The following is a 16030-nucleotide window of genomic DNA, read 5'->3' on the forward strand; positions in this document are numbered from 1 at the left end:
AACTATTAAAAATTCCAACATATGGAGGCTAAATAACACGCTTCTGAATAACCAACAAATCATAGAAGAAATAAAAAAAGAAATAAAAATATGCATAGAAACAAATGAAAACGAAAACACAACAACCCAAAACCTATGGGACACTGTAAAAGCAGTGCTAAGGGGAAGGTTCATAGCAATACAGGCTTACCTCAAGAAACAAGAAAAAAGTCAAACAAATAACCTAACTCTACACCTAAAGCAACTAGAGAAGGAAGAAATGAAGAACCCCAGGGCTAGTAGAAGGAAAGAAATCTTAAAAATTAGGGCAGAAATAAATGCAAAAGAAACAAAAGAGGCCATAGCAAAAATCAACAAAGCCAAAAGCTGGTTTTTTGAAAAGGTAAATAAAATTGACAAACCATTAGCCAGACTCATCAAGAAAATCAAATCAATATAATTAGAAATTAAAATGGAGAGATCACAACAGACAACTCTGAAATACAAAGGATCATAAGAGACTACTACCAGCAGCTCTATGCCAATAAAATGGACAACTTGGAAGAAATGGCCAAATTCTTAGAAAAGTATAATTTTCCAAAACTGAACCAGGAAGAAATAGAAGATCTTAACAGACCCATCACAAGCACGGAAATCAAAACTGTAATCAGAACTCTTCCAGCAAACAAAAGCCCAGGACCAGATGACTTCACAGCTGAATTCTACCAAAAATTTAGAGAAGAGCTAACACCTATCTTACTCAAACTCTTCCAGAAAATTGCAGAAGAAGGCAAACTTCCAAACTCATTCTATGAGGCCACCATCACCCTAATACCAAAACCAGACAAAGAAGCCACAAAAAAAGAAAACTACAGGCCAATATCACTGATGAACATAGATGCAAAAATCCTTAACAAAATTCTAGCCAGCATAATCCAACAACATATTAAAAAGATCATACATCATGACCAAGTGGGCTTTATCCCAGGAATGCAAGGATTCTTTAATATCCACAAATCAATCAATGTAATACACCACATTAACAAATTGAAAGATAAAAATCATATGATTATCTCAATAGATGCAGAAAAAGCCTTTGACAAAATTCAACATCCATTTATGATAAAAACTCTCCAGAAAGCAGGCATAGAAGGAACATACCTCAACATAATAAAAGCTATATATGACAAACCCACAGCAAACATTATCCTCAATGGTGAAAAATTGAAAGCATTTCACTTAAAGTCAGGAACAAGACAAGGGTGCCCACTCTCACCACTACTATTCAACATAGTTTTGGAAGTGTTGGCCACAGCAATCAGAGCAAAAAAAGAAATAAAAGGAATCCAGATAGGAAAGGTAGAAGTAAAACTCTCACTGTTTGCAGATGACATGATCCTCTACATAGAAAACCCTAAAGACTCTACCAGAAAATTACTAGAGCTAATCAATGAATACAGTAATGGTGCAGGATATAAAATTAACACACAGAAATCCCTTGCATTCCTATACACTAACAATGAGAAAACAGAAAGAGAAATTAAGGAAACAATACCATTCACCACTGCAACAAAAATAATAAAATACTTAGGAGTATATCTACCTAAAGAAATGAAAGACCTATACATAGGAAACTATAAAACACTGATGAAAGAAATCAAACAGGACACAAATAGATGGAGAAATATACCGTGTTCATGATTGGAAGAGTCAACATTGTGAAAATGACTATACTACCCAAAGCAATCTATAGATTCAATGCAATCCCTATCAAGTTACCAATGGCATTTTTCACAGAACTAGAACAAATAATTTCACAATTTGTATGGAAATACAAAACACCTCGAATAGCCAAAGCAATCTTGAGAAAGAAGAATGGAACTGGAGGAATCAACCTGCCTGACTTCAGGCACTACTACAAAGCCAGAGTCATCAAGACAGTATGGTACTGGCACAAAGACAGGAATATAGATCAATGGAATGGAATAGAAAGCCCAGAGATAAACCCACGTACCTATGGACACCTTCTCTTCGACAAAGGAGGAAGAATATACAATGGAAAAAAGACAACCACTTTAACAAGTGGTGCTGGGAAAAGTGGTCAACCACTTGTAAAAGAATGAAGCTAGAACACTTTCTAACACCATACACAAAAATAAGCTTTTCTTCTTTTCTCAGCTATTTGAAAAAAGGCCTCCTCAGACAACCACTTTGCCTAGTTGCATTTCTTTTTATTGGGGATGGTTTTGGTCACTACCTCCTGTACAATGTTAGGAACCTCATCCATAGCTTTTTAGGCACTAAAAAGATCTAATCCCTTGAATCTATTTGTCACTTCCATTGTATAATCATAAGGGATTTGATTTAGGTCATTACTGAATGGCCTAGTGGTTTCCTTTACTTTCTTCAATTTGAGCCTGAATTTTGCAGTAAGGAGCTGATGATCTGAGCCACAGTCAGCTTCAGGTCTTGTTTTTGCTGACTGTATAGAGCCTCTCCATTTTTGGCTGCAAAAAATATAATCAATCTAATTTTGGTTCTGACCATCTGGTGAGGTCCATGTTTAGCATCATCTCTTGTGTTGTTGGAAGAGGGTGTTTGCTATGACCAGTGCATTCTCTTGGCAAAACTCTGTTAACCTTTTCCCTGCTTCATTTTATACTCCTCTAAGGCCAAACTTGCCCGTTACTCCAGGTATTTCTTGACTTCCCATTTTTACATTCCACTCCCCTATGGTGAAGAGGATATCATTTTTGGTTTTAGTTATAGGAGGTCTTACAGGTCTTCATAGAATAGTTCAGCTTCTTCAGCATGAGGTTGGGGCATAGATTTGGATTACTGTGATGTTGAATGGTTTGCCTTGAAAAAGAACAGAGATCATTCTGTTATTTTTGAGATTGCATCCAAGAACTGCATTTTGGACTCTTCTGTTGACTATGAGGGCTACTCCATTTCTTCTAAAGGATTCTTGCCCTTTAGTAGTAGATAGGTCATATATATTAAATTTGCCCATTCCCACCCATTTTAGTTCACTGATTCCTAAGATGTCGATATTCACTCTTGCCATCTCCTGTTTGACCACATCCAATTTACCTTGTTTCATGGACCTAACATTCCAGGTTCCTATGCAATATTGTTCTTTACAGCATTGGACTTTACTTTCACCAACAGACACAATCACACCTGGTTGTCGTTTTCACTTTGGCTCAGCCTCTTAATTCTTTCTGTAGCTATTTCTCCACTCTACCCCAGTGGAATATTGGGCACCTACTGACCTGGGGGGTTCATCTTTCAGTGTCATATCTTTTTGTCTTTTCAAACTGTTCATGGGGTTCTCAAGGCAAGAACGCTGAAGTGGTCTGCCTTTCCCTTCTACAGTGTACCACACTTTTAGCGGGGACATGCCCTTCAGTTGCTCAGCGTAGCTGGATGAAATGCCGTGTGCTTTGGCTTTCCCACTGCTGGTCCTCAGTGAGCATTTAAACCTTCACTGGCCATCAGGAGTCAGTCAAGATGTGGCCAGGTTTTGAGGCAAAGGCCTTGTTGGAGTGGCTGTAAAGGGGGTCTGGGGATGGCTGGAACTGATGTTGGAGGATGCCCAGGAGTGGAGGGCACCCCACCTCACTGCTGCCGCTGGTTACCCTGGAGTCAATCCGCCGCCTGGGAGCTGCTGTCCACCAGTGGAGCTGATAAGCCGCCCAGGAGCTGACTGTACCCTGGCTTTTCCACTGCCACTGGTTGCCCTAGTACTTTATTTATCTTCTTAACCAGAAGTTTGTACCTTTTGGCAACCTTCATTCTATTTCTCTGCCCACAAATTCCCCACCTCTGGTGGTATCTTTTCCTTTGAGATTATAAAGGAAATTTTAAGTTCATCATATAAATGAGATGCTATAGTCTTTGTCTTTCTCTGACTTATTTCACTTAGCATAGTGCCCTCAAGTTCTCTGACTTATTTCACTTAGCATAGTGCCCTCAAGAGATTATCCATGTTGTTGGAAATGGCACGATTTTCTTATTTTCTTATGGTTGAACAGTCTATCATTATATGTGTATATATATGTGTGTGTATGTATATATATATGAGCATGTGTTGTATATATGCATAAAATGTAAAATCACATTTTCTTCATTCATTCATCTTTTGATAGATATTTAGGGTCATTTCCATGTTTTGGTTATTGTAAGTAATGCTGCAATGAACATGGACTATTCAGGAAAATGACTTTTGTTTTGTTCAGATATATACCCTGAAATGGAGTCGAAATAGAGCAAGTCCCTATAGTCCTTCCCATCCTCCTACCCCTTGTCCTCAACCTGCCTATTATCTGTGAAAAAAAAAACTTAGCCAGAAGAATAAGTTTAATCATAGAGGTGAGAAAATGCAGAAGCAAAGAAAAGCAGTCAAATAGGACAAAACAGTAATAGTTTAGTCCTTAAGCATAGTCAAGGAATGTTAGTTTCTTCTCAAGGGCTATAGATTTTGAGCAATATCCTGAGCTGTCTTGTAGATGCTGAAACCCCCACCAAGTGGAATAGGTTAACTGCATGATGACCAGACTGGAGCCATGACAGAAGCTGCCACAATTGTGAGCATTGGCCTTAAGGAAATGGAAACAAACTGACCCTGGAACTTGAAATTAACTGCGCTTAAAACAATCAAGATGGTGCTGGTCAGACCACTGGTGACCAATTTCAAGATTACCATCAGAGCTGACTGCTGTTTCTACATATAGCCCCATTGTTCTGCCTATACACTCTCTTGCCCCATGATTGTCAAGAGGGGAGTTGCCCTTTGGACAGGAGGCTGCCCTCCCCCATGGCCCCAGTCACTGGCATCCAAAATAAAGCAGACGGCTAATTCATATCAATGTATAACAAAAACTACTGTAATGATGTAAAGTAATTAGCCTCCAACTAATAAAAATTTAAAAAAATAAAAAAAAAAAACAAAAACAAAAACAAAAACAAAAAAAACAAAAAAAAAACAACAAAATAAAGCAGACTTTCCTTTCCATCAACCTTGCCTCTTTATTGGCTTTTGAGCAGTGGGCATCTGGACCCCACTTTCAGTTACAGTTTGAAGAATTCTGACTTCAATTATATCTTAATATGACCCAAATCACAATGTTCTCCTATCTATTTGACTTTTATTGTATCAGAAGGAATAAATTCTCCTCATCACAAAACTTTATACAGGGGACAGTGTGAAAATGAAAGAGTTAAGTCATAGTCAGTGAAGTGAAGAGAGTTTAGGGCAAAGGGCAGGGCAAGAGTCAGATGGTTGAAGTAATTTCATATTTATTAGTAATTTTCCCAGGTGGTGCTAGTGGTAAAGAACCAGCCTGCCAGTGCAGGAGACATAAGAGACTCAGGTTTGATTTGGGTCGGGAAGATCCCCTGGAGGAGGGCATGGCAACCCACTCCAGTATTCTTGACTGGAGAACCCCGTGGACAGAGGAACCTGTCAGGCTACAGTCCATGGGGTCGCAAAGAGTCAGACATGACTGAACTGACTGAGCATGCATGCATGCAGATGAAACACAAATGAACAAAACTAATTTCTCTGGCATGACTGTAGGATTCAGACATTCCAGATTTGTTAATACAATCTGGGCATTAATTACTGGTAAACATGTGAACAGTCTCTATTTTATTGTGTTAATACATGAGTTTACAGATATTTAAAAAAAATAAAGCTTTTAACACTTAAACTTTAAACATATATAGCTGTACCTCAATGAGATAATGATGTCAAAGCTATTGTGGTAATCATTTCCTGATACAGATGTCATATCATTATTCTATTATATCCCCTTTAAACATCTATACTGTGTGCGTGTGTGCTAAGTTGCTTCAGACTCTTTGTGGCCCTATGGACTGTAGCCCATCAGGCTCCTCTGCCCATGGGATTCTCCAGGCAAGAATACTGGAGTGGGTTGTCCTGCCCTCCTCCAGGGGATCTTCCTGATTTAGGATTGAACCAGCGTCTCCTGCAACTCCTGCATTGCAGGCACATTCTTTACTACTGAGCCATGGGGGAAGCCCAAACATATATAGTACTGTATGTCAATTGTGTCTCAATGATATCTCATGAAATCAGAAAAAAAATTGTTATAAAAAATTAAAAGTACAAAAAAGTATAAATCAAAGAGTACAAACAACTGTGTTTTTCTTCAGAATTGTTGTATTGAATCATAAATGTACACCTGCTTCATAACTACACTCTAAAATTTAAGGAACAATGTTATGCCTCATTACAACATACTCTTCGCTAACAGCTTTTCCATATCTGAGAAAAATCTTGCAAAAGTTTTCACATGATCAAAATAAGGATGCTTCTACACTCTGACAAAGACCACTAGAACAAAAATAATTAAGCTAAGAAACTGTCTCAAAGGCATTTTCTATATAGTTTTTCTTCTGCAGGCAGGCAATGTTTTTAAAAAATCCACTCCATTCACCAATGGCTCTCTGCAGCTGCTCTTGAGTCTTCTGCCACATCACTGCATGTTTACTCATGACTGAGACGAGTTTCCATCACGTGAAGCTGTCCTGTTACCTCTGGGCTCTCATCTGCTATTTAGACAGTGAGTGAAAGTTCTCCAGTCATGTCTGACTCTTTTCGACCCCATGGACTATATAGTCCATGGAATTCTCCAGGCCAGAATACTGGAGTGGGTAGTCTTTCCTTTCTCCAGGGGATCTTCCCAACCCAGGGATTGAACCCAGATCTCCCGAATTGCAGGTAGATTCTTTACCAGCTGAGCCACAAGGGAAGCCCAAGGCAAATAGGAAGAAGCTCAATATCAGCTTTGCCTTCCCGACCCCACTTCCTCCACTGCCTCCTGGACCAGAGTTTCAATCTGTAAGTTTTCCCCACTGCTGGCAGTAGTTCCTCAGACTTTCTTCTGTGGTTTCAGACTCAGTTGCTTCAGCTCAATTCCGCATAGCTGAAGGAGATGAGAGAGATCTCAGCGAAGAATGCAGGTCTGAACTGTCCTGGCTCTGTGGTGAGAACCTAAGGTGCTCCAGAAAATACCTCTAGGAGCATCTCCACGAAGACCCAGTGATGCTGCTATGGCCTCTCAGCTCCTGTCTCCCTTGAATCAATCCTGAGCGATTTTCCGTCTTCCTGCAAAACATATCAGTTGAAGAGAGTGACATTTCCAGACTCAGTCACCAAAATTAATATTCCATTTTCTCTATTAGTTTTCAAATTGTGAATTGCATATGTATTATCATCTCTTCCTTTTATGTTGATTTTCTCACTTAGTTGAATACCCAATGAAGGGAAGAGTAATGTGGACTTTAATGGTTCACACTGACATACTTCATACTTACTTATTCACTTTGCCTTTAGAAGGGGATCAGACATATTTTGTTGAAAGAAAGTATTCAATCTCCAGAAACACTTTCTAAAGTTTTCTCTGAAAGTCACTCAACCTCAGTTATACCATGATACCACCTCTTTGGTGGGAGATTGCAGTCAACTGTCACTATGATTTTAACATCCTTCTTCTCTTAATCCACTTAAGACTCTAATCATAACAATCTACTTAAAATGTAAACCTAATCAGTGCACCCTTTCTTTTACAACCCATCACTTCTGTCTTCAGAGGATGTTTTTAGAGGGAGAAAATAGAAATATTTTAATCCTGTTGTCCTGCCATAATTATTAACACAATCCCTTTCAACACCCAGTATTTCCCAGCTTGGAAAGAAAATCATGTGATCCTCACGTTTACAGAGTTTACACCTATTACATGCCAAGTTGTGGACTAAGATCCATGATTCAAAATTTCACTGAACAAAGTTGTTGCCCCAATTTATTTGAATCTTCATGACAGAAAAGATTTTTTTTACTCTAATCCTAGGTTTATTTAACTCTACACAACAAAGAACCACCACCACATCATCTAAAATGCCACAAAGTTACAAAACTCAAAACAGAAAATAAATGGCACTGACTGTACAATAAAAACCGAAAAAGCAATGTACACATTGCCAAGGTAGCCTGCAGGATCATGAATAGCAACACAACTGCCCCCGGTAGGGGTGGTTCTGTGATGACCTGGCAGATCTGGCTCGAAACTTGCCAATTTCAGAGAAAGGGAGGGGAGTGTGTGTGTGTGTGTGTGTGTGTGTGTGTGTGTGTGTGTGTACACACGTGCAAAGAACTATTTGGGGCAGATAACATGGGGTATTTGACCCTAGAGGTCAGAAGAGGACCCTAGCAGGGGAGCAGGGCTAGGATAGCAGGAATGGCATCACGGCAGGACCAGGTCACCAGATAAGCCCAGCTCCTTTGGGATTTGGGAAAACGCATTCTCAGGCCGGGGATGTCCCTCCACCTGGAGCCCCCTGCTCATCCCTGCTGGCTTTGCTAGCTACATGACTCCCAGGAACTATAGAAACTTGGAAGTTTTCCAGCCAGAACACTGGAGGGCATCTTCACAAGCACAACCCTAAACCAGCAGCCGGAGCTCTAACTGCTCGGGGACACGTGTCAATTGCTGCCCTCACCTTCGGAAGGAGCTGGAGCTGGAGCCGCTCCAGTGGTAGGGGCGGCAGGGGAAGCAGGTTCACCCGCGCTCGAGGGATCTGCCCCAAGGGGAACGCGACCTGCTCCTCCTCAGCCTGCGCCACGTGGAGGGGCCGGTGGCAGCATTCTCCAGGGAGGGCTCAGTTGCCTGGGAGTGGCTGGGGCCAGCACGGCTGTGGCCGTGATCTGCTGGGCTTCGATTGCTCTCCGTCCATGTGCTTGAGCGCCTTCACAGCCTCTTCCGGATTCTTGAACTCCATGTAGGCGTGGCCTTGAGACGGATGCGCGCGCATCCTCTCCCTGGGCCGTTCGATTTCTCTAACTCTCCCGAAGGTGGAGAATATCTCCCGGATGTGCTCCCTTGTCACCTTCCGGGTGAGCCTCTCGACGTGCACTTTGGTGGGCTTAGGGGCGGGGCTGCGCCTTCTGCTTCCCTTCTCATCTCGTCCAGGTGGTTTGGGTTTGGAACCGGACCGCCGCCTGTGGTCTCGGGGGCGCCAAGGCCTTGGAGAGCCGGGGGAGCTGCTGGAGCTGGAGCTGCGGGACCCACTGGAGCGTCCTGAGCGGCCGGATGCTGAGGAAGAGCTGGAGCCGCGGCTGGAGCCCGCGCGGGACCGCGCCCCCGAGCTGCTGCCCCCGCCCGAGGCCCTGCGCCGCTTCCGAGCTTTATCCCTGCCACGGTCCACCCGCCGGACTGCTGGGTGGCGCCTGTATCTCTACAGCGATCCGCCGACTGCTCCTCAGAGCACTCTTTGCGTGGGATGGGAGACGGAGTCATCTCGCCTCCGCGCTCCTCAGCCTCAGGAGAGAAAGGGATTAATAGATTAAAAGATGTTTCCTATAGTGTTAGGTACGACAGAGTGCTGTGATCATCAATAAGGCCATCACAGAGGCAGAGAAAGAGGGAGATATGGAGGAAGAGAAGCAAGAAGAAAGAAAAAAATATTAATGACAATTATCGATGATAAAGAGATTGGAGAAGGGCAAACGACGCATATGGATCAGAGAGCTGAATTTTTAAAAACATTCAGTTGTTTGCTAAATGTTCCTGGAAATACAAGAGCCAGTGATATACTAGATTATTTTGGCCCAACATCAAAGCAGGTTCCAGGTTGTTCTGCTGCTACTGCTGCTCCTGCTGCTAAGTCGCGTCAGTCGTGTCCGACTCTGTGCGACCCCATAGACGGCAGCCCACCAGGCTCCTCTGTCCCTGGGATTCTCCAGGCAAGAGTACTGGAGCGGGTTGCCATTTCCTTCTCCAATGCATGAAAGTGAGAAGTGAAAGTGAAGTCGCTCAGTCGTGTCCGGCTCTTAGCGACCCCATGGACTGCAGCCTACCAGGCTCTTCCTTGCATGGGATTCTCCAGGCAAGAGCACTGGAGTGGGGTGCCAGTGCCGTCTCCCCAGCTTGTTTTAGACAACGTTAAAGGTACAGAGGGCTTCCCTGGTGGCTCAGACACTAAAAATCCGCTTGCAATGCAGTAGACGTTGCTGCGGGCTAAGTCGCTTCAGTTGTGTCCGACTCTTTGCGACCCTATGGACTGTAACCCTCCAGGCTCCTCTGTCCATGGGATTCTCCAGGGAAGAACACTGGAGTGATTTGCTATTCCGCCACTTCAGGGGATCTTCCAGACCCAGGGATTGAACTGGAGTCTCTTACATCTCCTGCATTGGCAAACAGGTTCTTTTCCCCCTGGTTCTAGCGCCACCTGGGAGGCAGTAGACATTAAAAAAAGCTTCATAGAAACATCAAAATACACAAAGGTACTGGATTAATTTGGAAGAGAAATGAGGTAAAGTTCGACATAGCCTCAGAGGATATCTCAGGTAGAGAAATCAAAGAGTGAGAAAAAGAAAAGACACTGTGAAATAACTTAAAGTCACCTTGACCCTGGTGTGAGTGATATGGGCAAGTCACAGACAAAACCCTTACTACAAGTCCTGGCACCTCACTGCCTTGTCACCCCCAGGGCCCATGGACGTCCAATCTGTACTGTCCTCATTGCAGCTCAGGGCCACCAGAGGGGAAACTAAGCCACGAGAGGCAGACCCTGTGCTGATGTATCAGGCAGATGGCTGGAACATTCTGTCTTCTTCCAGCTTAAAAATGGGATAATCTGGGCTTTGTAGTGTCATTTAGTTCAGAACTGCCTTCCATGGGACCACTGCCTCCTCAGCCCACATTATAAGCACTATTAATAGGAAGAGAAAGAAATTTGAAACCCAGTATGGCAGAGTCTGGGGTAGTGTCTATGCATTTCTGCTACAGGGTCAACCCAGGCCTCTATCTGTAATAAGGACCCTCAAGTCTCAGAAAGCTTCCCCACCTCACCAGGATAGACCAGTGGTTTTCTGAGTGAGAAAATGAATCCTTGGACCATAAGCAGCAGCAGCACCTGGGGAATTACTACTAGAAATGTAGAGTCTCAGGCCTTGCTCCCAGATGTGATGAATCAGAGACTCTGGGATGGAACAGCAGAGAGCTGAATTAAAAAGAAAGAAAGAAAAAAAAAAGAAAGAAGATACCAGAAAAATAAATGACCCAATCAAAAAAATGGGCCAAAGAACTAAACAGACATTTCTCCAAAGAAGACATACAGATGGCTAGCAAACACATGAAAAGATGGTCAACATCACTCATTATCAGAAAAATGCAAATCAAAACCACAATGAGGTACCATGTCACGCTGGTCAGAATGGCTGCCATCAAAAAGTCTACAAACATGCTGGAGAGGGTGTGGAGAAAAGGGAACCCTCTTACACTGTTGGTGGGAATGCAAACTAGTACAGCCACTGTGGAGAACAGTGGAGATTCCTTAAAAAAACTGGAAATAGAACTGCCATATGACCCAGAAATCCCACTGCTGGGCATACACACTGAGGAAACCAGAATCAAAAGAGACACATGTACCCCAGTGTTCATTGCAGCACTGTTTACAATAGCTTGGACATGGAAGCAACCTAGATATCCATCAGCAGACAAATGGACAAGGAAGTTGTGGTACATACACACAGTGGACTATTACTCAGCTATAAAAAAGAATGCATTTGAGTCAGTTCTAACAAGTGGATGAAACTGGAGCCTATTGTACAGAGTGAAGTAAGTCAGAAAGAAAAACACCAATACAGTATATTAACACATATATATGAAATTTAGAAAGATGGTAATGACAGTGCTATGTGCATGACAGCAAAAGAGACGAAGATATAAAGAACAGACTTCTGGACTCTGTGGGAGAAGGTGAGGGCGGGATGATTTGAGAGAATAACATTGAAACGTGTATTACCATTTGTGAAATAGATGACCAGTCCAAGTCTGATGCATGAAACAGGGCCCTCAAAGCCAGTGCCCTGGGACGACCCAGAGGGATGGGATGTGGGGGGCGGTGGGAGGGGTTTGGGACAGGGGGGACACATGGACGGGGGAACACCATGGCTGATTCATGTCAATGTATGGCAAACCCCACAATATTGTAAAGTAATTAGCTCCAATTAAAATAAATTGGAAAAAAAAAAGCCAAGAAAATTGTGGGTAAAACATTTTTCAGAGAGAAATATTTAAACAGAGGCAGGGCAAATACTACTTCTACTTCATAGTGATTTTGTTTAAAAAAATCTGGCTTCTTACCCCAAGGAAACTTCATACATACAGATATAGGAACCCTTGAATCTTTGTTAATACTAACACCACAGAAAAAACTTTCAACAAGGTAACTTTTTGTCTTAAGGACAACCGTTTGCTAAATTAAAGAGATTTTACATAGGACAAGGGTAGATAAATGGGCACTCTTTTGCCATCAATGTGGATTCCAAGCTCATCAGAAGAGGCCAGCTTGGAAATAGGTCTATGCAGTTTTCCCCAGTTCCAGGAGCTGTCCTCTGACTATGCCTGAGTTGCAGACAGCCTGTGACTCCCTGGAAAGTCTACTGACTTCTGCCTCTGCCTCTCCTTTTATAGGGGGAGAGAGTGGACAACACAATCTAGAGGACACGCTCTCTCTCAGATCCAAGGCATTGGAGAGATTCCTAAATCTATACCCATAAACACAAGATTCTGAGGCCATTAACACCATAAGATACTGTTGTAGATTAAAAAAAAAAAACACATTTGTGCCTGGGTAGGTATTTGCAATGTCTATCAATATTGTAATGTTTTCTTTCCCTTGGCTGGGATACATTCTACAAAAATAAGAATGGAAGTTGCTTTCTGCACTTCATAATAGCTTTAGAAGGACCAGGGCTCCAGGTCTGCTTTACAACTCACAAGCTGCCTTAGTAACAGAGTGGACCTTCCTTTCCCTGAAAGAACACTGTGCCTGAAATTTCCTTACTATACCTTGTAACAAACACCTATCTACCTAATTCACCAGAGCAGAGAGTCATTTTGTGAATCCATCAACGTATTTAAGAACATTGCCTTACTATGGGGGCTTCCCAGGTGACTTCGATGAATGAGGTGACTCATTCATCTACCAGTACAGAGACTCGAGTTTGATCCTTGGTTCAGGCAGATCCCTGGTGTAGGAAATGGCAACTCACTCCAGTGTTTTGCATGGGAAATCCCATGGACGGAGGAGCATGGTAGGCTATGGTCCATTGTTGTTGTTTAGTTGCTCAATCGTGTCTGACTCTTTGTGACCCCATGGACTGCAGCATGCAGCTTGCTCAAACTCATGTCCATTGAGTCAGTGATGCCATCCAACCACCTTGTTCTCTGTCGTCCCCTTCTCCTGCCTTAAATCTTTCCCAGCATCAGGGTCTTTTCTAAGGATTCGACTCTTCACATCAGGTGGCCAAAGTATTGGAGCTTTAGCTTCAGCATCAGTCCTTCCAATGAATAGTCAGCATTGATTTCCTTTAGGATTGACTGATTTGATCTCTTTGCAGTCCAAGGGACTCTCAAGAGCCTTCTCCAATACCACAGTTCAAAAGCATCAATTCTTCAGCATTCAGTCTTATTTATGGTCCAGCTCTTACATCCATACATGACTACTGGGAAAAAACCATAGCTTTGACTATATGGACCTTTGTCGGCAAAGTAATGTCTCTGCTTTTTAATATGCTGTCTAGGTTTGTCATAGCTTTTCTTCCAAGGAGCAAGTGTCTTTTAATTTCATGGCTGCAGTCACCATCTGCAGTGATTTTGGAGCCCAAGAAAATAAAGTCTATCACTGGTCCATAGGGTTGCAAAGAGTTGGACATGATTGAGCAACTGAACACACACACACACACACACACACACACACACACACACCTTACTGGGAAGGAAATATGGTATAAAAATGCCTTTTTAAAGGTTATTCACATAAAATGTTGGCTACCGAGTAAAAGAAAAACATTACATGTTGGTAGAGACTGCAAATACCACCCCTCCAAACATATTGAGTTTTTTCATCTACAATAGTATCTGTCGGTGTCAGTAACCTTGAATTCTTGTGTTTGTGCGTACAGATTTAGGAATCTCTCCAGTGCCTGGCTTCTGAGAGAGAGTGTGTCCTCTGGACTGGGTTGTCCACTCTATTCCCCTATAAAAGGAGAATAATAGGCAGAAGTCAGTGGACGTTCCAGCAAGTCACAAGATGTCTGCATCTGAGGAGTGGTCGGAGGACAGCTCTCAGAAGATAGAGGATCTTGTACTGACCAGATTTCCAAGCTAGCCTCTTCTGGTGAGTGTGGAACCCATACTGAAGGCAAGACAGTGTTTGTGTATCTACTTTTGCCTTTTGTAAAATCTCTTTAATTTAACAAACAGTAGCTCTTAAGATAAGATGTCACCTAATTGAAAGTTATACTCTTTGGTGTTAGTATTAAGAAAGATTACGAGTTTTGTGTGTTTATGTGTATGAAGTTTTCTTGGGAATAATAAGCTAATTTTTAAAAAATAAGATCACTATGAAGTAGCAGTGGTATTTTTCTGGGCCCTGAGGTTTTTCATTTACAATAGTATCTGATGGTGCCAGTAGCCTCAAATTCTTGTGCTTGTGAGTACAGATTTAGCAATCTCTCTAATACCTTGGATTTGAGAGAGACTGTGTCCTCTGGATTGGGTTCTCTACTGATTGGTTGTCTACTGATTGGGTTATTCACTCTCTTCCCCTATAAAAGGAGAGTCAGAGGCAGATGTCAGTGGACTTTCCAGGGAGCCACAGCCTGACTGCATCTCAAGAGTGGTCAGAGGACAACTCCTGGAACTGGAGGAACCTGCATCAACCAGATTTCCAAGTTGGCCTCTTCTGGTGAGTGATGGCAAGAGAGTGTCTGTCTGTCTACTTTTGTCTTTTGTAAAATCTTTCTGTATGAGGTAGATGTAGTGTTTACCTAGGTTCTGTTTAAATAGTTCTCTCTGAAACAATGTTTTACCCACAAGGTATTTGGTCTTTTTCTCTTCAAAACCTCACTTCTCTGCTTTCACATGTCATCAGTTTGACCTTTCCCAGTCTCTTCATCATTAATAACTGTCGTTAATATTTTTTCTTTCTTATTTCTCTTCCTCCATATCTCCCTCTTTCTCTCTCTGTCACTGTGTTGTCCTTATTAGCACAGCACTTTACTGTACCTAACACTGTGGTAAACATTCTTTAGTCTATGATCCCTTTTCTCTCATCAAGATTCAAATAAACTGGGGCAACGGCTTTGTTAAGTGAAATTCTGAGTCATGGATTTTAGTCCATATAATAGATGCTCTGTAAATGGGAGGATCAAGTGCTTTTTCCCTCCAAACTGGGGCATCTTAGATGTTGAGAGGTGTAATATTAATAATTATGGTGGGACTACAGAAATGAAATGATATTTGTATTTTCTCCTTTAAAAATATCTTCTGAGGAAAGAAGTGTTAGGTGTAAAAGAAAGGATAACCTGATTAGGTTTATATATATATTTTTACATAATTTTATTTTTTTTTTATTTTTATTAGTTGGAGGCTAATTACTTTACAATATTGTAGTGGTTTTTGTCATACATTGACATGAATTAGCCATGGATTTACATGTATTCCCCATCCCAGTCCCCCCTCCCACCTACCTCGCCACCCGATCCCTCTGGGTCTTCCCAGTGCACCAAGCCCGAGCACTTGTCTCATGCGTCCAACCTGGGCTGGTGATCTGTTTCACCCTAGAGAGGTTTACATTTTAAGTAGATTATGGTGATCAGATTCTTACATGGATTAACAGAGAAAGGAGTTGAAATCCTACTGAAAGTTGATTGATAACAATAGAGATGATATCATTGTACAACTGAAGTTGATTTTCTGAGAAAACTTCAGAAACAGTTTTTGGGAGTTTGAATAGTTTCTTTCAAAAATATATGTTCGAGCTCCTTCTAAGAGCAAAGTGACTAAGTGAGCATGCCATCGTAAACCATTGAGTATCCAACTTAGAAAAACAACACAAAATGAAGAGCTGATAAAATATGCATTTCAAAATTGGGAAACTAATAGAGAAAATGCGTTGTTAATTTGATGGCTGGGTCTGGAAAGGTCACTGTTGAAAATGGTGTTTTGCAGGAAGG

The 16030-nt window shown here is 42.0% G+C and overlaps 1 pseudogene; it reads right to left on the reverse strand.

The window, feature by feature from the left end:
• Positions 1–7000: 7000 nt before the first annotated feature.
• LOC110123393 (RNA-binding protein with serine-rich domain 1-like) lies at positions 7001–9302 on the reverse strand (annotated as a pseudogene).
• Between the last annotated feature and the right edge of the window lie 6728 nt (positions 9303–16030).

Source organism: Odocoileus virginianus, chromosome 3 (genome assembly GCF_023699985.2).
Source record: "Odocoileus virginianus isolate 20LAN1187 ecotype Illinois chromosome 3, Ovbor_1.2, whole genome shotgun sequence".
Lineage (NCBI taxonomy): Eukaryota > Metazoa > Chordata > Mammalia > Artiodactyla > Cervidae > Odocoileus > Odocoileus virginianus.